Source organism: Pinus tabuliformis, chromosome 7 (assembly GCF_031772625.1).
Source record: "Pinus tabuliformis cultivar Carrire ecotype Pingquan chromosome 7, CPIR1, whole genome shotgun sequence".
NCBI lineage: Eukaryota > Viridiplantae > Streptophyta > Pinopsida > Pinales > Pinaceae > Pinus > Pinus tabuliformis.
In genome coordinates, this window is record NC_142293.1 from 1,621,790,080 (window position 1) to 1,621,811,271 (window position 21,192).

Genomic DNA, 21,192 nt, shown 5'->3' on the forward strand with positions numbered 1-21,192 from the left:
AAATGGATGACATTGACTATTGAAAAGGTAAAATGCATGTATTCAAGCTACTTCTAAAGGAAAATATGGAAAAAACATCTTTTTGTACTTTTGAGCAATCTTATGCAGAATTATTATGCTTGTGTTTTAACTATTTGACTATGCAGAGGTTTGGTGGCAAAAGGAGATGGAGTTGGCTTTTGCAAGAGGTTGGAGAGGTGTGGAGAGGACCTAAGGAGTCTCTAGTACCCTTCTGGAGATTTCCACTGCGATCAGACTTCGAAAAATCACTCACATGAACTTCTACAGGAGGTTGCAGGGGATCTACAGGAAGTTCTACAGGAGGTTCTACAAGAGGAGGCCGAAAGTGGTTTTTGGAGGTTTGAAGGTGGAAAAAACGGTGAGAAAATGGAAATGAAGGCTGGATGGAGGTGTCAAAAGTTATAGGACTCTGTCAATGAAGATCAGACATGAAAGAGATGGTTGGATTTGTTCAAAGGTTAAGGAAGCAATTTTGTACAAGAACGTAGAAATTATGGCAGTTTGGGAAAGTATGGCGAATGAGTGAAGGAAATATTGAGAGATGGACTGGAGCAGGTTGTGTGATGGAAGAATGATAAGCTGGAGTGTTTTACAAATGATCTGCACACTTCTTTTCAAAACTATCCCAAGCAAGAACAAAAAACATAGTTTTACCTATTTTTGACCTAATTCTGACCTAAAAACCACAAAAGAGCAAAAAGAACTTTATGGACAAGAAGTTATGCAATAAATCCATGGAAACTAAATAAGAATAGATCTAAGCATGTGATTACAACTGATATCAACTTCTCCAACTCGAAATCTCACACTAGCAATTGCATTGGAAAGCAAAAATAGTGTTTTGGTGGCAGCAAGAGTGCCTTGGTCTCAATTCATGGTCCCTAGGAGAGAGAAAGAAGATCAAGGTCTGCTTGGTAGCCTTGTTTTGGATCTTTTTCTGTTATTGCAGCAAACTATCTAATCAACCTGAAGCAAGAACAACTATTCTAATCATCAAAAACTACCTAAGTAACAAAGTAAGATTTAACCTAAACGATTTTGAGGTTTAGGTAGGAGGACGGAGGAAAGAATTGCTCTGCGGCTCGGGAGAACAGATGGCTAGGTTTCTTCAAACCCTCAGTGCCGCCGACACAAGAAAATCCAGCGAAGGAGCAGTGAGCGCAGGAAACCCCTGCATGAACCCGCGTGGAAGCATAATCGATCCATGGATCCGGCTTCCCTCTGCAATTATTCGGCCCTCGGCGACAGAACAAGCCTCCTCCAGATCTCGGACGAGCTCCCAATATCCGCTCCAGGGGGTTTCACACAGGGCGACGATTTCCTTTAATATAGCAGAGCATGGCACGGTCGGAGCAGGCCACCAACGCCCAGATCCGAATCCAAAAACGCAGAACCAACTCAATCTTGAGCCTTTAACTCAGCATAAGGGCACGATGAAAGTGATCTGCCCGGAAGTAACTGCGGAGGAAGAAGACAAACAGAAGGGGGCTCCTCTTCAATCGATCGGGATAAGAAGGGGAGGCATAGACCTGATGCCTGAGTTTTTACCTACGCTGGGCGGCTCGGAACTGGAAGCAGAATTACTGTGGCGGCATCTGGAGTCGCTATGGATGCATCTGAGGGTAAAAAGAAAGCCCTTATACGCAGAAGATAAACATACAAACTCCAGAACCAACAACGAGTCGCCAGATCCGGAGAACAAACATGCAGATCAGGGCCGGATCAAAGCAGATCTGTCAGATCTGAAACCAATATTCATCAGATCGGTAGAAGGCAGACATTATTGTGTACAAATCAAGGAAGGGATGGAGGTTCTGGAGTTAAAAAATCAGATCCAGACCAAGCTGGGAATTCCGGTAACATGTCAAAATCTTTTATTCTCAGGTCTGTGCATGCAGGACCAGCACACTCTCCAGCACTATGGAGTTGCTAAGGATTCAACCATCACCCTCAATCTGAGGCTTTTAGGCGGCTGCAAGGGAACCAGCTCAAAGAATACAGGCTCCTTCCATGATGCCGTCAAAGGAAAGGAACCAGAGCAACACAGATCAGAACCCACACCAGAGCTTCCAGGGCCATACATTGTGGAACAGAGGCCAGAGTCACCTTTGATTACAGTATCACTACCGGAGGTAACAGATCTATACACAGATTTAACTCAAAATGCTGTTATATGCAGATTCAACGGTTATTGGCCCAAAGCAGATGCACTGCATCAATGGGTATATGCTTCATGGACACCCAATTGTGAAATATATTTGTGCCCTAAAGGATTCTTCATAGTCAGATTTAGCACAAAACTGGAATGGGACAAAACCATTAATCAGGGGCCTTGGTTTTGGGGCAATGCTGGCCTCTTTATCACCCCCTGGTTCCCGGATTTTAATGCCAATACCATGGTAGTATCGACGATGCCAGTATGGGTGAGGCTACATAACCTCCCACTGCACTTTTGGCATCGAAAAGCATTAACAGCCATTGGGAATTCTTTAGGGAAACACCTTAAAATAGATGATGACAGAGCCAACCGGGGAATTTTCACATATGCCAGAATATGTGTAGAGGTGGATCTAAGTCAAGGACTCCCAGATCACGTCACATTGAATTTTAATAATTCACTGTGGACGCAGTAACTTGATTACGAGAACACAGCATTCAGATGCCGAGGCTGCCTGCAGACAGGGCACCTACAATATGCATGCCCACTGTCTCGTAAGGAGCCCAAAGGGAACAAGAAACAACAGCAAAAGCCAAAAGGCTGGCAGAACACCGAACCACTGGAGGAGGATGCACTGAACACGGATCCCTTGAACGCACAAAGCAAGCAGGAAAAATTGCAGAAGGAGAACACCGAAGGACCCAAATTGGAACCAAATAACTTGGGACGGCAGCAAGAATTACAGCTGGAAATTAGCGGGGCCAAAAGAGCTCATAGCTCCGAAGGATCGGACTCAGAAAAGGAACAACTGGTGTACACAGAGGATAACCAACTTTCCATAATTGTTCCCACACCAAATGCTGGAGTCTGGCGTAAAGTAGAGAAGAAAAAAGGAAGGAGAACATAGGTCCGTAGATATTCTAATTTTCTGCCGTATTCCTGTCATCACAGGAACAGTTTTTGCTCCTTTGAGATTTTTATATTCTGTTTAGCTGCCTGTTCTTACAGGTACAGCCATATGCATATGCTTCTAGCATCTACAAAATGTAATTTTATCAATATGAATAAAATTACGATTTTTTCCTAGGGGAAAAAAAGATTTAACCTAAACAACAGAAATTATTTCATGAATGCAAGAAAAACACATATAAATACACAATGGAGGTGCTGGGCACTTGGGTTGGGCCTAACCCCAAGAGCTACAGCCCCCTAGGAAAGATCAGTGCTGGTTCAAAGTTGGATTCATCTTCATTGATAAAAAAATAGTAGTTACATCACAAAACTGTCTGCAAAAAGAGCTCGAAAATGAGTGAAGTACAAGGCTGCACTAAAAATGCGAAAATAGACTATCAAGTGGCTAACCTACTAAGGCTTGAAGCCTTCTTATTTATACAAGTGAGGACTCCCAACAGTGCTCCTAAACTTTAGGAACTCAGCTGCCTAAAAGTACGGATAACAACAACTTCACTAACCCTGCTCGACTGCCCCTTGAAATCATCTTTTGTGGGCTGTTGAACTCCGAGCTGTTGATGGAGAACTCAAGGAAGGGGTCATTTAATGCAGGAGACACCCCTCCTATAAGTCCTCAGCCTTGTTTCTTCGAGTTTGGCTGCCAATCTACTCATAAATGCCTGGTCTTGGTCCAAAAATGTCCAAAAATCTGCAATAAACACTCATTAGACTTTGTGGTAAAGTGACTATCCCCATTCACTCAATTAACACAAATATATTCAAAAACATGCACAAAACTATGGAGAATGGTGGATTAAATGAAAATAATAGGCAGAATGAGCCCATATAGTTACCCATTTCTGGGGCTCATCACCATTTCTCTTCCCTTCTCTCTCTCCCCTCCATTTATGTGTCTCCTTTATCTCTTCCCCTTCTCTCCCTATCTCTCTCTTCTCTCCTCTCCTCTCTCCCTCAACCTCTATCCATCTCTCCCTTCTCTCTCTCTCCCTCCCTCCCTCTCTCTCTCTCTCTCTCTCTCTGCCCTCTAGATTTTTCACTATCTCCATCCCTCTCCCATCCCTCCCTCCCTCCCCTTCACTTTTCTTTTTTTCATCCCTTGGATGCTTAGTTAAGGTGGATCTATGTTGGTGCTTACTAACACTATTTGTATTATATAAATTTCATATCTTTAAATATAAAAGTGTTCTCATTTTTTTATTTTATTAAAACCTTAATTTAATTTCTATGGGAATATTTTTAGTAGTGGTGAGGATAAAGAGTTTAGATATATCTCAAAAGTAATGATAATTTTTTTCATTTTAGCTGCAATTTAAAAATTGTTATAAAATTAAATTAAGATAAATTATTTTTATTGTGAAATATGTTATGGTTTTTGGGCATGTGGTATTGATAATCCATGGTATTGGCCCACAATATTGTAACAAAGCCTATTTACAAGTTAATAATATCCATGGTAAACTAGGGGTGAATATCCATGGTTAAGAATGTTGTCATATTGTTAAAATATATTTTGATTGTGAAATAAGTTATGATTTTTTGGCATGTGGTATTGATAAGCCTTGGTATTAGCCCCATGCTATTATAACAAAGCCTATTCACAAGTTCATAATATCAATGGAAAAGTGAGGGTGAATGTCCATGATTAAGAATCTTGTCATATTGTTATAAAATATTTTGATTGTGAAATAAGTTATGTTTTTTGGGCATGTGGTATTGATAAGAGATGGCATTGGCTCATGGTATTGTAACAAATCCTATTTACAAGTTAATAATATCCATAGTAAAGTGGGGGTGAATTTAACAATATTTTCATATTGTTTTAAAATATTTTGATTGTGAAATAAGTTTTTTTTTTGTATTTGGTATTGATATGCCATGGTATTGGCCCATGGTATTGAAACATAGCCTATTTTTTAGAAGTTAATGATATCCATGTTAATGTGGGGATCGATATCCATGGTAAAAATCTTGTGATATTATTATAAGATATTTTGGTTGTGAAATAAGTTATGGTTTTTCGGCATGTGGTATTGATAAGCCATGGTATAATAAAAAATCCTATTCACAAGTTAATAGAAAAATCAAAATATAACAAATTAATTTTTGTTATTTTTATTATTGTAAATTTTTATTATTAATTAACCCAACATTTAAATGTTTATAGTCATCCCCAATATCACTTTTAATTTTTTTCTTTTTTAATTAAGTTGATATTTAAAATTGTTTACATACTTACATTACACCTACATATGTACTCTATATTGGGAATTTCCATTATTAAAAAAATAATACATTAAACAATTACCATCAAATTTAATCTCTAACTTCTTTAGTAATTAGTCCCAACTTTCTAATGGGAGCTCCGTAGACAAGTCAAAATTATGTAATGGAACCTCTTTGGAATGATGACTTCAAAGGCAAACCAACTAAAAAATTTAATGCAGAGAAATTGAATATCCAACCATAGCCACCAAATTTGAATATAAACCACATAACAATTTAAATTAGTTTGTCAATAAAAAATGGCAAAGCTTTTAATTTTTTGCTATAATTGTAATATATTATCCCTCATTTAGGCACTAACATTATTTAGAGGTACTTGTGTGTTTTGTCTTTCCCTATTGTCTTTGTGATATCGTTTTAATTGAAAGCTAACTTAAAATAAAAATTTAAGTGACATATATTTCCGTGAGGATTTTGATATGTATTGATGACATTATCTCCTTGTAACATATATTAGATGATACATTGTAAACTTCTCTATTGAAGTGCATATTATTGAAGGTTGCATTCTGATATTTAGCTTAACATAATAGTGATTAACATTGGACAATCATGATAGATATGTTGATACAATTAATAGCAATTAATAAACACAACACTGCATCATTTATGAGGGTATACATTGGGATAACATAATTGGATGTGGTGGTTTTGAACATCTCATGTTGTATATCCTTACATGTAAGCTCATCAAATGCTGCAGTGCTATGTGCATATTTGTTGTCTACAATCAAACAGGTGAGTGCCCTATTTTATGTAAAAGTTTGTATATTGAAGGAGATATGTCACATTTTAATTATCATGTTTATGTGTTGTAACTGGTTATTATATTTTTTACTTGGAAACAAAACAATATTGTATGCCACTAATCAACATAGAAAAATACCCCCTAACACTGAATTTTACTGCGAGTGGTGTACTATTTTACAAAAAATGACTGAAGTTTATTGGATCGATGGGGGAATCATGAGAACGGTTGATTCCACCAAGAGGTTGCACCTAGGACTTTTACCCAATGCCATCCCTTTCAAATTTGTGCCATTTGGGGGGGGGATGTGCAAAGCACATTCAAAATGGAATCCTCATGGACAAATTAATTGACTATTGACCTGAAAAGGTAAGTAATACTTCATTTCCAAGCATATAGGGTTTTTGAATGACCTTATCATAGAAATTTGGTGCATGTAGTGGTAGGAAAGATATTGTAAACCAGAGGTGTGAAGGTGCCTACTTAAATGCATGATTGTTTTTGGTAATGTGAATTCATGGATGGGATATTACATTGGTTATAGTATATGAAGAACAGGGGATGCACATGAAATTGGCTGATTAAGGCCACTTTATATTCTTTCTTTTGTGTTTTGACATCAATTTAACTATTTTTCTTGGTCACCTTTAGTTTTCTTGAATCTTTCCTAAACTATTTTAGGACTATTGTCTCTAAAATCCCTTTGAGTCACTTGTTTGTCTTATGGTTGGGCTAGAGCGAACATGGATTAAGATATCAACAACTTCTACTAAGAACTTTCTTAATTGATTTTTCTAACCTTAGTTTCTTTTCTACTCTTTATTTCTCTAGTTTCTATGATATTAGCCTTGTAATGAAACCATTAGAGAATATACTTTCTTTTTAGTTTTTCAACTAAATATATTGACATTTGACATTACATCAAAAAGTGCATTCCATAATCTACATCTCTAGTATGCCAAAAACCATAAATATATAAATTTGATGTATTATCAATAAAATATAAACCAGTGTAGATTCGTACTAACCGTGTATCTATCATGTGTTGAGATTCAAGGTGAAAACATTTTTAGAGTGCAAAAACTTAATGAAAGGTTCAAAATTCAAAGGATTTTGTCTGTCTTGGTGCTTGGCAGGTCTAGGGTTAAGATAGATCTATGCAGGGTGATTTGAATTATGATACAAATAAATATCACTTTTTGATATATTCATATCCATCTCTCTCAACCATGTTTGACATTTTTCTTATTTCTTGTTTTGGTTGGCTTGCTAGATTATGACCACATTTGTGCTTGTTTATTGCAATGTATTGTTCATATTTCTTGTAAACAATACCACATTAATCACCTTGGGCCTAAAGCATACGAATTCACAAGAGAATGAATTCATGGAAATATTTTAGTTATGTATTATAACTACAGATGGGAGCATACACAATGGAATAAAAGAAGAAAAATGGAGATCTAATGAATCGAGGGAATGTGTTGAATGTTGGAAAATATCACTAGTAAGTATCTCCACTAAGAATAATTACTAATCCAAATTCACACCTTGTTACATGGGTTGAGATTGTAATGTAAGTCATGAATGATGTGCAGAGATTCAAAACAGACTTTGAGGGATTAGCTTGTCATATGGCCCTCCTTCTAGAGCCAAAAATGTTGATGGTGCTAGATTCGCCAACATGTCAAGGGATATCCCTGGTAATAAGTCCCAACTAGACCTCAGACCATTTGGAGTAGGAGTCTCAACAATGGGTATTAAAGTAGTTCCTTGGCTACGGTAGCACACAGAGGTAAGTATGATAACTTTGTCGGAGGCAAGTGTGTGACCTTGCAGTGAATCAAGTGAGATGCATGGGGTTCTAACACACAGAGGGGAAAAGGAAGTGCATCCCTTAGAATCCTGTAATAGTAAGCAACCTAAAAGGGACACATGAGCGGAATGACATCATAGGCTGGAAGTAGAATAGTCCATAATCCAAAGTGATGGGTTAATACAACAACACATCTTCAACAAGATTCATACAATCGCATACAAAATAGTTCATACACAAAATTTGCATAAGTTAAATAACATGCATTGCTAAAGTAACCATAATAGTCGAACTAAAATAAAAAAATATGAATGAAAACGTCTTGGCTCGGTTATATTATTAAGTGAAAGTTCCATCCACAAATACACCATTGATAGCCACTAGCCCCAATAGTGGAACATTACAGTCAACACCGCTTGTTCCTTCAAAGAGATGTACTCGCTCTACGTTGTGGAGAAGCCAATGCTCATCACAATACTCTTCAAGCCTTCTCTAAATAATTCCTAGCCAAAAGATTGGCTCCCAAAAGCTTGTACTATGAGTTAAGAGGTTCTATATATAAAAAAGGGTGGTGTGACCCTTGATATTCCCCTTTGACTCTTTGACTACCCTCATGACTCTTCAAATACTTTACAAATAACTCTTTACATTACATTGTGACTATTCACATTCCATAATGACACTTGGAATTTCACTTACAATATATTTACAAATAATAATACAGTTTCCACATATACCCATGTGGGAAAAAATAGGCTCGAGTCAGCTTGACAAGGAAAAAACCATCACTCATAAGCTTGGGGAAATAGTAGCTCGGCAACATCCTCCTAATGGTCTTCGGTGACAAACTAATACCAAGCTTCGTATTGCGCTATTGTGTCCCCATACTATTTGGTGATGTCTTTTTGGAAACAGACTCTTGCCTCCATGGCTTCAGGGTATATGGTTTTGGAACCTCTATCCAACTCATCTTGGAGCATGCGCAGCATTTTCTTGAGTGTGGCTGGCCCACCGAAGTACTTCTACATGTTTTCTGCGCTCATCTACAAGTCATTGCTTATGGCCTCTTGCGTCAACTGATCCATGTACCTTTCAACCTCCAACAGGACTTGGTTCTTCTTCATGGCTTGAGTGAGGGATCTGATTAAAGGGTTCCTGTGTGTCCTCACTATGACATCTAGAAACTTGAACAACCATGCATAGGAAGAATCAATGTTGGTGATGAGCGGAGGGAGATGCTCCTAATTCCAAATCAACATCTGAATCCGTGCTTTGTCTAGCTTTGCTTGAGGCTTCATCATATTATGCAAGTAAAGCAGGGCTCCCTTGTACCTCATTATCGATTCATGTACATGCATAATAACATCGTGTATGTATTTGAGGGTTTGGACAATCTTCATGCATTGCCGCTGAAAACCATATAGATGGAAAATCGCCTTGTGCACAATGACAAATTTGTCATAATGTTTCCGCATGGTGGTCTCAAGAGTCGATACCTCAGCAGGTATCACTTTTCTTATTTCTTCCATAGCGGATCCTGCGGACTGTTTTATCCTCTGCATGGCCTCTTGCAAGTTCTTTGTCATCCGATCATTCTCTGCTCGCAAGAACTTGACAGTTGAACTCGTGGCATTTTCATAAGCCTTAGAAGCATCAGCCATGGCAGTTGGATGTCTTCTAACATCTAACATGATCACCCTTTCCTCTATGTGTGCAAGTGAAGCATGATCATACGGGAGCTACTTTCTTCGTGCTTATACAATACTTTGTTGTGACTCATCAAATGACAGATTATACACATCCATCACCACATCATCATCATGGAGGACAACCTCTCCTTTCTCGCTTGGGACTGATTCTAATTTTGGAGGTGGCGGAGACTGAGGTGGGACCTTAGATGTTCTAGGCATGAGGTCGATATCTTGGTCCTATGGTTCCTAGTCCAACTCCATATCCATTGCTTCAACCATCTGCTCAATTTGTTGAGCAAGTTCTCGAACCTGCACCTGCTCACCCTCTTCTTCATCTGCTGGTTGCTCTGACTCATCAATTTGTATAGGCACAGTTTTCTATGTCATTTCACCTTGTCTTTCCTCCTGTTCCTATTTCTGCTTCTCTTCCCTTTCTCTCCTTCTGAGCTCCTGCTCTTCTTTCAGATTCTTCTATGTTTCCTTCAACTTTCTCTCTACATCCTTAACCTTTGCTTCTCTTTCTTCCTCCAATCTACTCTCCTTTCGTGTTGTCACCTCTTCGCCTCTATTTCCAAAGCCACTTTCTCAACAAGAGGATATTCTCTGAACCCTTAGCTTTGCTTAACCTTTGGGTTCTCGACATTCTTCCTCTTTCCTTTGTCTTGTGCTCGTTTTCTTCTCACTGTTATTGTTAATGTTGCTTCCTATGGTGTTGTTGCCTCTAGATCTTCTTTCCATTCTATAGCCATGCTGACCAGCTCATTGAGCTTAGAGGAGTTGTAACAATACCTCCAAGGGCCCTCCTTTAGCCAATGACATGCCCCGTGGATCCATGGATAATACGCCTTCATACAATGTTTCTTTCATATGTAGTGGGGATCATACAGATTGAAAATATTGGTTATGAACTCAAACTTCTTCAAGTCCTTGGCCTCGACATTCACATCCTTCAAGCTCTGGATCTCGTATAATCCAATCCGCAAAGGAACACTAGGGAGATGTGACATACAACCTCTTGCATGACCAACTTATATGTGGCAAACCTTGGTAGCACATGCGAAGGCTTCTCTCTGCCAAACATCTTGATGAAGGTGCCACCAGGTGAGGCATACCAATCTGCAATGTTAAGCAATGACTGCATCGCTTCTTGGGACATGCAAGGCGAATCTTGCTCAAAGATCATCTTGTAAACCAGGGTGATGAAGTGGTTAGATAGCCTCGCCATGACTCCTCGGTAACTCCACTCAGAAAGAAACTTGCAATAGATGTTCATAACATCAACTCATGGTGTCCATGTCCAACCCATGCTAGGAAACTGATGTTGGGCACAGATTGCATCAAGCAGATATGCAGACATATAGAATCTCACTTTCTCGTCCTTAGGTAGATTCTGGGGATTAGTCACATGCACTCTTAGCTAAAGAGCGACATATCCAACCAGTTGAATGGCCTTCCTTCATTTTTGAGACTGATCCAACATAACCACCCAATTTTGTGGAAAGGTCTTTGTGCTCTCTTTATCATGTGAGCAGCATGCAAAGATGATCAAGGTTTGGTAGGCCTTCCTAAGTGACTTAGTCTTGTAGACCTGATTGGGTGTCGACTTGAACTTCGATGGCTCTTTTACCCAATGCTTCATGATATCTCTAGTGTTCACATGGTTGTTGGGAGTGTAGAAGTGTGCGTCCATGCGGCTCACCAGCTATGGCAAGTGATACATCTAATGATAGTTTCTCATCCTAAAGGTACTAAATTGTGTTCAACTGGCATTGCTCAATGTCATCGCCTCAGGATCGGTATGTGAGACAAACTAGTGAATGATGTCCGCACATGGGAAGGCAAAGTACGTGCATGCAAACTTGTACAAGCCTGACTTGTTGATGTTGACATAGACCTGACGATCTTCCAAATATTCCTTGAAGTTTCCCACAAAGATGTCCTTAATTTCTTTCCATGTAATCTTCATGTCCTTCTCTATCAACAATTGTATGTCTACATAGACTGGAAAGCGCATTGGCACCTGTTCAACTACATCTCCAGTGCTTCTCTCAACAGTATTCTTTAATCCAGCTCTCATGGAAACCATGCTACCTATACTGTTGAGAAGCTTCTCAACAATTGATGTACTTGGAGACGGAGAGGACACTCATGGCATGCAAATTTCATCTTGAAATAAAAAAGAACTTCAAGGACCGATCATTCAACAAACTGGGCAAGATTGTGCAATTTAGACATTTAGAGGTGAGGGACTGTGATCTGATTTAGAATATTAGATTATTGTGTTAAGATCCTCCTCATATTAGAAAAAAATTTATTTCATTGTGCTTAAGAATTCATGAATTTTTTCAAGTGAAATGATGAGCTTTTATGTTAATTTTATGATCAATTTAACATAAATAAGAGACTGAACAGCAGCATAAACATGTACAAAACATCATAAAAAATTACAATAGGAACATGATAAAGGAGTTCACCCCTCTTGGGCTACGTCTCCTTGGTCTAGCTTCCAATGGCTTGGGCCTCTCTATTATGCTCAAAAGTGTAAAAATATGTGTTTAAAATGCTCACATTCTTCTGATACCTGCTCCAATGAGTCCAGAATGTCCAAAAATGGCTACCTAGCCTCTTTTTTCATCCAATTTGGTCGAAACTTGAAGAAGTAATGACCTCTCCTAGTTAGGCCACTATTCGCTCCACAAATTGCACCAAGTTTGACATGATCCTACAATTTTGCCCCAAAAACTGCTAACTGGGTGAAATTGTAGGACGATTAATTCCGCCCATAACCCCGCCAACGATTATAAAAAATTCCATGGTTAGCAGAGCACGTTCACATGGCGTTTGGACTTCGAGGTTAGTGATGGCAGTGATCTTAACTATTTGCGGGCTGCTAACAAGGTGGTCACATGGGAGGTTGGTAGTCACAGTTAGGCTAGCAGTTGTAAAAACCATTTGCAGTCAGTGGATGGTGATCACATGGGAGGGTCGTCGGCGGTTACGCTAGCGGTCTCCCCCCTAACCTGGCAGTCGACATAGTTTAAATATAATCTATCATCATAGCTTGTTAAGTCACATGCTACGAGCATAATGGTAAACCTTGGCGCTATTGTATGGGAGGCCACGGGTTCGACCCTGGCCTCTGACCTATCTTGCCAACCATATTTTAGCTGACCATTAGGAGGACATGTGGCGGCCTCCGACTTAGCCACGTGTCACCTCCTCATTGGCCAACACTATAACACTTGACCAATCAAACGATGCCATCACAATGGAATATTCCACTTGCAACCTAGGCAGTACGGATACCTAGTCAACATCCCTGTCATCCTTCTGGAATTTTTTTACCTATTTGACAAAGTGAAAAAATCGTGTTTCTAGGAGCATATGGTGTCTGTTTTGCGAGAAACGAGTTGCAACGGGTTCAGGATGACGAGAACTACGCAGTCATTCAGGTTCCACACCATTCTGATAATTTTGATTTTTGAGCACCTAATCAAATTGTTAGCTAGATTTGTGTATTGTGCAGTCCTAGCTTCCAACTAGAGGTGATGATGACTGGAACTACACAATGCACATTCCAGTGTAGCTTGCTGATGACTTGAACTACACAATGCGCAGTTCAATCTTTATTTAATGTTGGTTGGGACTGCGCATTGGGCAATGCCAGTGGGCAAGACTCTGGGACTATCTCCTGGAACGGCACAGTGCACTGCTGAAGCTAGTCACTGGTAGCCTCTGCGCATTTCCTAGAGCCAAGGTAGAGCCTTGAGATCTATAAATGCACAGTGCATGCCAGGAAGAGCTAGATCCGAGCCAAGGCAACCTAGATCTACCCAAGGGAAACATGAAAATGAGCATATGTAAATTTGTGAGTGATGGTTGGTGTAGATCTAAGTGAATAGTGATGCATGCAATAAAAAAAAATGCATGAATCGGTCAAACATAAGATCAACAAAGCTTGTGGGGAGAGTCACCGCAATGGCAACCGTTTGTGAAAAAATTGGGTTATGCATGTGATGCTTAGAAAAGGCAATGAAAAACTTAAAATAATACTTCTACAAGCTAAAACAAACCAAAAATCCAGTGGACGTTCAATAAAACGGGTAAAGCAACAACCTCACAAGCCAAAGAAATAAAAACGACAAAAAAAGCTACAAAAGACAAGAAAAGCAAGACGTACCCAGAAAAGTTGTGCCGAAGGTTCCTAGATGCCTCAAGAATGCCAAATCTCCAAGATCAAGTGTGAAAATGAGCTCTTTCAGTGCCCCTTAAACATATTTGATGGATCTAGGGCTTATGACGTGAAGGCCAAAAATCTAGGAAAAAGTGACAAGTGGCGACAGTTTCTAAAAATAACTCAAGTGTAATTCCAACTGCTAAAAATAGATCCCTATTCTTTAGGAATGATTTTTTTTCTTTGTTTATTTTTTTCTTTTTCGGGAAAGGATGCCATGCATGCATGGAGAAATTACGCAGTTATGGGTGGAACCGGGCAACTTACCGGCACATGCATCGGGCAGTGGTTGAGGGAATGCCTCTGCGCAATTCGTGGACTGAGTCACTCTAGCTGTCTCTCATGCTCTGTGCAGTTTCCCAAATGAAAACAAGCTTCCAGCTGGGTCTGCGCAATTCTGGAGTCGAAGCTCACTGCTAGGTTGAACTGCGCATTTCTTGAGAGCAAGGTTGGTTACCCTCTAGGATTGTGCAGATCAGCAAGGTAATGCTAGAACTGGATGAAACAAGTCACGGGGTCAACTTGTGGTTAGATATCAAAGCAAGTAAACAAACACAAGTTGTGAAGAGACAGATAAAATTCAAATGAAAGCACAAGTACTTGGGTAGTGTAAGACAAGCTGCTGAGATTTTAGTAGGGAGGCTCCAAAACAAAGCGAAGGAAAAATTTGGAGGGTTTTTGTAGCCGCTACAACATAGTCATAACAGTAGCAGGTCACTCGATAACCCTACCTCTACCACTAATTAATTGTTTAAGGTCATGCTTCTTTATGTATGGCTTTCATTTTCTCGTTATTTGAGAATGTTTGCATTTTTTCAATTTGTTGTTATTATGGAGTGCGAAGGTATAGTCAAAGTTTTTATTGTGTGAAATTCTTCTCCATAAAAATTTCATTATTAGCCTCAATTTAGTTTTTAATACACAATAAATTGTGCTCCAAAATGTTGCTATGTGTGAATGCCTATTATACGCGAATAAAAAAAAAAAAACAATTAACGAAGATTCTGCAACAACAACAACAACAACAATTAACAAAGTGATCCAGATTTAGATAGGAACGCAACCAATTATAGAGATAACCATAAACACAGATATGCAGCGGAAATAATACTTCATTTCATTACTGTAAAATATTGAAATATGCTTACAACCAGAAATGGAAATAAACCAGCTAGGGCGATGGTAGCTTATCTCTGAGAAGAGATGTGGCAGCTACATGCCTCTAAACTGCTCTAAAACTGTGTTACAATGAGGCTCGAAGGCCTATTTATTGTTGAGAAACAATGGAAAACCCTTCACATCCCAAAACCTAACCCTAGAAGATGAAACGCCAAATTGTGGGCCCCATTTGGGTAAATTGGTACATCAATTTCCTGGGGTCGTAACTTTGGCATACGATCTCCATTTGACGCGTATGATAGCTCGTTAGAAAGATCTATCCGAGTACTACCACTTTCGGAGGAAACATCGGTCCATGGACCCATGTTGCCCCATATTCCCAAAAAAACGTCATTTAGGGCCTCAAAACGGCTCCAGAAGTTCAGGACCCGAAAAACTGCTAAAAATAGTAAACTGTGCTACAATTTAGGAAACTGAAAAAGATGAAAGAGACAGTTGTGGGGGTCCAAATGGGATAGGTGGGTGGCCACCAACATCCACCTGGATCATTCCTCCCCCCTTAGGAAGCAATGGTCCCCATTGCGTTGAGTTCCTCCATCTGCTGAACTTGTCCTGCAATCTCTGATGTGTCAGGTAATGGCGGGAAGCATGGTCGACGATGATCCATATTGAACACTTGGTGCAGGCAAAGGAATGGAGGAATGTTGTGCTTCAAAGCATTGCTGACCGTAGCCTTGGTACTGGTGTAAGGACAATGTCGGAGTGGTCTGAGTTTCTGATGGGTCCTGGTAAGGCGTTCTCTCTGCAGATGCAACCAAACTTTGTTGCCCACCTGAAACTTGTGTGGTATCTCTGTGGGTGAGGAGAAGTTGTTCCTGTGTTCTGTCATGATCGTATCCCTTTGATGTTGCTGCTGTGTGGAGGAATCCTTTCCGGGGGTCATGGATGTAGCAATGATCTTCCCCTTACTTTGGGAGCGAACCAGACAGATCAATTTCCTGGTCTGGGAGATGAGCTTGCTGCCTTTCCTAGCGGTGATCAAAGATGTGGCGGTAGGTGGGGCTACCTCCGGTATCCTGTATAATGAATTATTCAAAGAAATAATGACAGCACGAGACCTGGACTCATACACAGCATGTCGCCTCCACAAGTATGGCTGGCCTAATAATACATCACAAATATCCAGAGGTGTAACATCACACAATACCTCATCTGTGAAGGGCTTGATGCTGTAGGGAAGGCGGCACTGCTGGCGAACTTTCAGATCTCGTCCTTCGTGAAGCCACCCGATACTGTATGGCTGCGGGTGCGGTGTAGTCGGTAGGCCCAACCGCTTCACGACCTCTGCTGAAATGAGTTTCTTTTGGCTGTCACTGTCGACAATGAATTGCAGTGGCGAACCCTTCACCCACATTTGTGAGTGGAAAAGACGCTCCCCCTCTTCTGGATCTGTAGGGTCATTATTCTGGATCTTGGCAGTGGCAACAGTGGCGCTGGGATCTGCATCAATGATCTGCTTCCCTTTGCCATTCCCCTTGTCGGCTTCTGGCTCAGGGTCGAAACATACATCTGATTCGGAAGCCTTCAACTCGGCCACCAACGACTGCTTGGTCCGACACTCACTTGTGTTATGAGTGGGACTCTTGTGGAACTCACACCACTTTCCTGTGTCCCTCTTCGGCTTCGTGGTGTTGTTCTTTTCCTGCGGCTTCGACGGGTTGTCTTGGGTCACCCCGCCTTGGCTTTGTCCTTTGGGCTTCGGATTTGCAGATCCAAAGTCTCGCTTCTTCTGTTTGAACTTTTGCTCGATTTTGACAGCGTATCGGTATGCTGTGCCGAGTGAGGAGATGTTCAAGAACCCCATCTCTTCCTGGATGTATCTGTGTAGGCAGCCACGGTATTTGAGTACTAGATGCAGCTCATAATATTTGATACCCAACTGTGTGCGAAGGGTATGAAAAATTTTTGTGAACTCCGGCACATCTTGGTCTCGTCCCTGCCGCAGTGTGGTCCATTTGATGTATTTGTCCTCATAGCTTTCGACAGGGTAGTACTGCTCCTTGATGGCATCCCGAAAGTCATTCCAAGTGGGTGCGACTGAAAATAGTGAGCCTGTACTTTCATCCTTCTGCTCGCAGTAGGTTTCCCACCAGTCCTTGACATGGGGGGCTGCTTTAAGAAGAGCGAAAACAATCTTTTCCCGACTTGAAAATTCATGAACAGAGAAATACCCATCTAGCAGATTTAACCATTTATCTACGGCATCTGCGTCTATTTGACCCTCGAAGATGGGGATTTCAAAATTAACTTGTACCTTAAACGGCGTTGCGTTTCCAGAGTCGTTGTTGGAAGCCGATTCGTCGCCTCTGGGTAGTCGCTGAAGGATCTGCGCAAAGCTATCCATCATCGCGTTCCTTTGCCGCTTGAGAGCTTCTTCGAGCAAGATTTTGATAGGATCTCCTGCCCCCTCGTCTTTCTTCTCATCCGCCATGGGAGGTCGTTGGGATTTGCGAGGCTGGTCTTGCAAAGGTTCGACCAGTTCAAGCCCTAACTCCTTATATCCCGACCTCGTTGGGGACATGCAAAGAAAAACAGAGAAAAAGCAGACCGCTCTGATACCACTGATCCAGATTTAGATAGGAACGCAACCAATTACAAAGATAACCATAAACATAGATATGCAGCGGAAATAATACTTCATTTCATTACTGTAAAATATTGAAATATGCTTACAACCAGAAATGGAAATAAACCAGCTAGGGCGATGGCAGCTTATCTCTTAGAAGAGATGTGGCGGCTACATGCCTCTGAACTGCTCTAAAAATGTGTTACAATGAGGCTCGAAGGCCTATTTATTGTTGAGAAACAATGGAAAACCCTTCACATCCTAAAACCTAACCCTAGAAGATGAAACGCCAAATTGTGGGCCCCGTTTGGGTAAATTGGTACATCAATTTCCCAGGGTCGTAACTTTGGCATACGATCTCTGTTTCACGTGTACGATAGCTCGTTAGAAAGATATATTCGAGTACTACCACTTTGGGAGGAAACATTGATCCATGGACCCATGTTGCCCCAGATTCCCAAAAAAACGTCATTTAGGGCCTCAAAACGGCTCCAGAAGTTCAGGACCCGAAAAACTGCTAAAAATAGTAAACTGTGCTACGATTTAGGAAACTGAAAAGGCTGAAAGAGACAGTTGTGGGGGTCCAAATGGGATAGGTGGGTGGCCACCAACATCCACGTAGATCACGAAGATTCTGCAACACATATTTCTTTTTTCACATCACTTTATGAAATTCGCACAAAGTAAACATTCATTCTCTAAAGGATGTGCGGTTGATGGGGTATGTGCGAGAAAATGAGAGTGCAAAGGGAAATTTATACCATCGGCGCATAATTAATTAACTATGAACAAATTTTGAATTAGTATTATTATGTTTGCTTGTCTAAACTTTTCTTGTGCCAATATTTTACTATGTAGAGCATGACGAATTTCTAAGAGAATGTGGGTGCAAAGGGAAAATTAAATTTAAACTATATTCCATTTGAAACTTTGATAGATTTAGCTGTACGGAATGAATGATGTGCGCAAGATGAGATAGGTGCAAGAGAACATAGGTGGAAAGGGAACTTTATAACTTTAATTTGTAATTTAATGATATTTCACATTTTCCTATTACATATATACAAATTTTCTCAATATACAGATTGATTAAGGCAGGGCTCTTTCATCTTACATTTTCCAAAACAAAATTTTTGATTCTGCTTTTGTACTCCTTACAATTATGAGATCTTTCATTATGAGAGTAGAACCTTTAATCAATTAATTAGCAGAGTCTTTAGTAAAAAATAAGTTGATTCCGTGGAAGTGCAAAAAAAACACTATTCTATGCTCTTCCCACTTCTTCCTAAATCCAATTAATAACATAATGGTGGGGACAAACATTTTTTATAGGTGTCGACATGAACTAAAGTAATTTTTATAAATTTTGTGATGAAAAAACTTGTTTCTGAATGTGAGCATGTACTAATTGTGTTGAAAGTTTGTCATTTTGTGGAGTGTAGAGGTCCACACAATGAAATATCGAAAACTTCCTTTGCACAATTACACAAAGATAACCATAAACAAAGCTTCCACTTTGCTGAGAGATTTATGTGGACAGATTTCATTACAACCTTTAATCAATTTATTAACAAAGTCTTGAGCACAGAAGAAGTAACTTAATTTTTTTTGGAGTGTGGAAAAAACACTATTATCCGCACTGTTGTGCTTATGCAAAGAATTTTTTGTGGATATATTTCATTGTCCAGAGAGATTTCATTGTACATAGTTTTTTTCGTGCTCCATAAACTTCAACTTGTGCCACACTTGCTAATAAACTTTGTGTATTATGGCTCTAATCCCTGAATCTATGCTTGCAAAGTAATTCCAGCAACCTAAATATGCTATGATCTAACTTTCCTTTATTTTAAGCCTTTGTCTTTTCCATTAATGTCGCCTCAATCCACAGGTACCAAAATCTCAAGAAAATTGAAGGTGATAGTGGAAACTCCACACAATGTCGACGCATCAATAATTTAACTATGAAAAAAATTCAAATTAGTATTATTATGTTTCCTTGTGTGAAGCTTTTACTGTGCAGATGACAAGAAATGTGTTGTAGAATGGGGGTGTAGAGGGAAAATTAATCTTAAACTAGTTTCCATTTAAAATTTTTGCATATTTAGTTGTGCGCAATATTGTGAGAGAAAAAGGGTGTAGAGGGAACTTTATAACTTTAATTTGTAATCTAATGATATTTCACATTTTCCTATTACATAAAAGTTTCGCATTTTCTAGTTTAATGATATTTCACATTTTCTACAATAAAAGTTTCGATTTTGCTTTCGTGCTCTACAAAATTATGACAGCTTTCATTATGAGAGCGCAACCTTTAATCAATTAATTAGTGAATCCTTTAGCACAAATAAGAGGATTCTATGAGAGTGTGGAAAAATCACTATTCTCCAAACATCCGCACTTCCTCCTAAATCCAACTAATAATATAGTGGTGGGGACCAACATTTTTTATAGGTATCGACATGAACAAAAGTGTTTTTGTAAATTTTGTGACTCAAAAACTTATTTATGAGTGTGAGCACGTATGAATTGTGCGGAGGTCCCCACAATAAAAACTTGAAAGCTTCCTCCCACAATTAACCTCCTTCGCACTCTTGAACATATGCCTAATTACACAAAGATAACCATAAATAAATCTTACATTGCTTATGTAGAGAGTTTTGTGTGGAGAGATTTCAATGTGCGGAGAGCTTTCATTGTAGAAAGTTTTGTCCGCACTCTGCACAACCTTTACTCAATTGACTTGCAATATTTATAATATGGAGATATGGTATATTTGTTATTAAAATATTACCAATAATATCATATGGGCTCACCACTTTCCTCATTGTTATTGTGAATAGTGGTAAAATTAGTTTCATAAATGTTGTGATTAAAAAACTTGTTTATGAATGTGAGCATGTATGAATTATGTGGAAGGTCTGTCATTGTGCAAAGTGCGGAGGTCTACACAATGAAAGCTTGAAAGATTCCTCCACATAATGAACTTCCTCTGCACTCCCATACATATGCCTAATTACACAAAGACAACCATAAACAAAGATTGCACTGCTTACATGAAGAGTTTTGTGCAGACAGATTTCATTGCACAGAGTTTTGTCCACACTCTCCACAACCTTCACTCAATTGACTAGCGATATTCAAAATATAAAGATATGGATTAATTATTATTAAAATGTTACCAATAATATCTTATGGGTCCATTGCTAGCCTCATTTTTATTTTGAATAGTGGTAGACATAGCAGTATTTGCAATATGCAGATATGGATTATTTAATATTAAAATATTAGCAATCATATGTATACGCAAGTGCGAAACATCGCGACAAACTTATGCAGAGAGATTCCACTACGTGAGAGATTTGTGCTGAGATATTCCATTATGAGAGCACAAACTTTAATCAATTAATTAGTAATAGAGGTAGGGACTATGTTGCATGGCAGCTATTCCTCTTGCTTATAAATATTTCCTTATTGGTTAGATATTAGGAACATGATTCATCAATTGAGATTTGTTTTAATGCCAG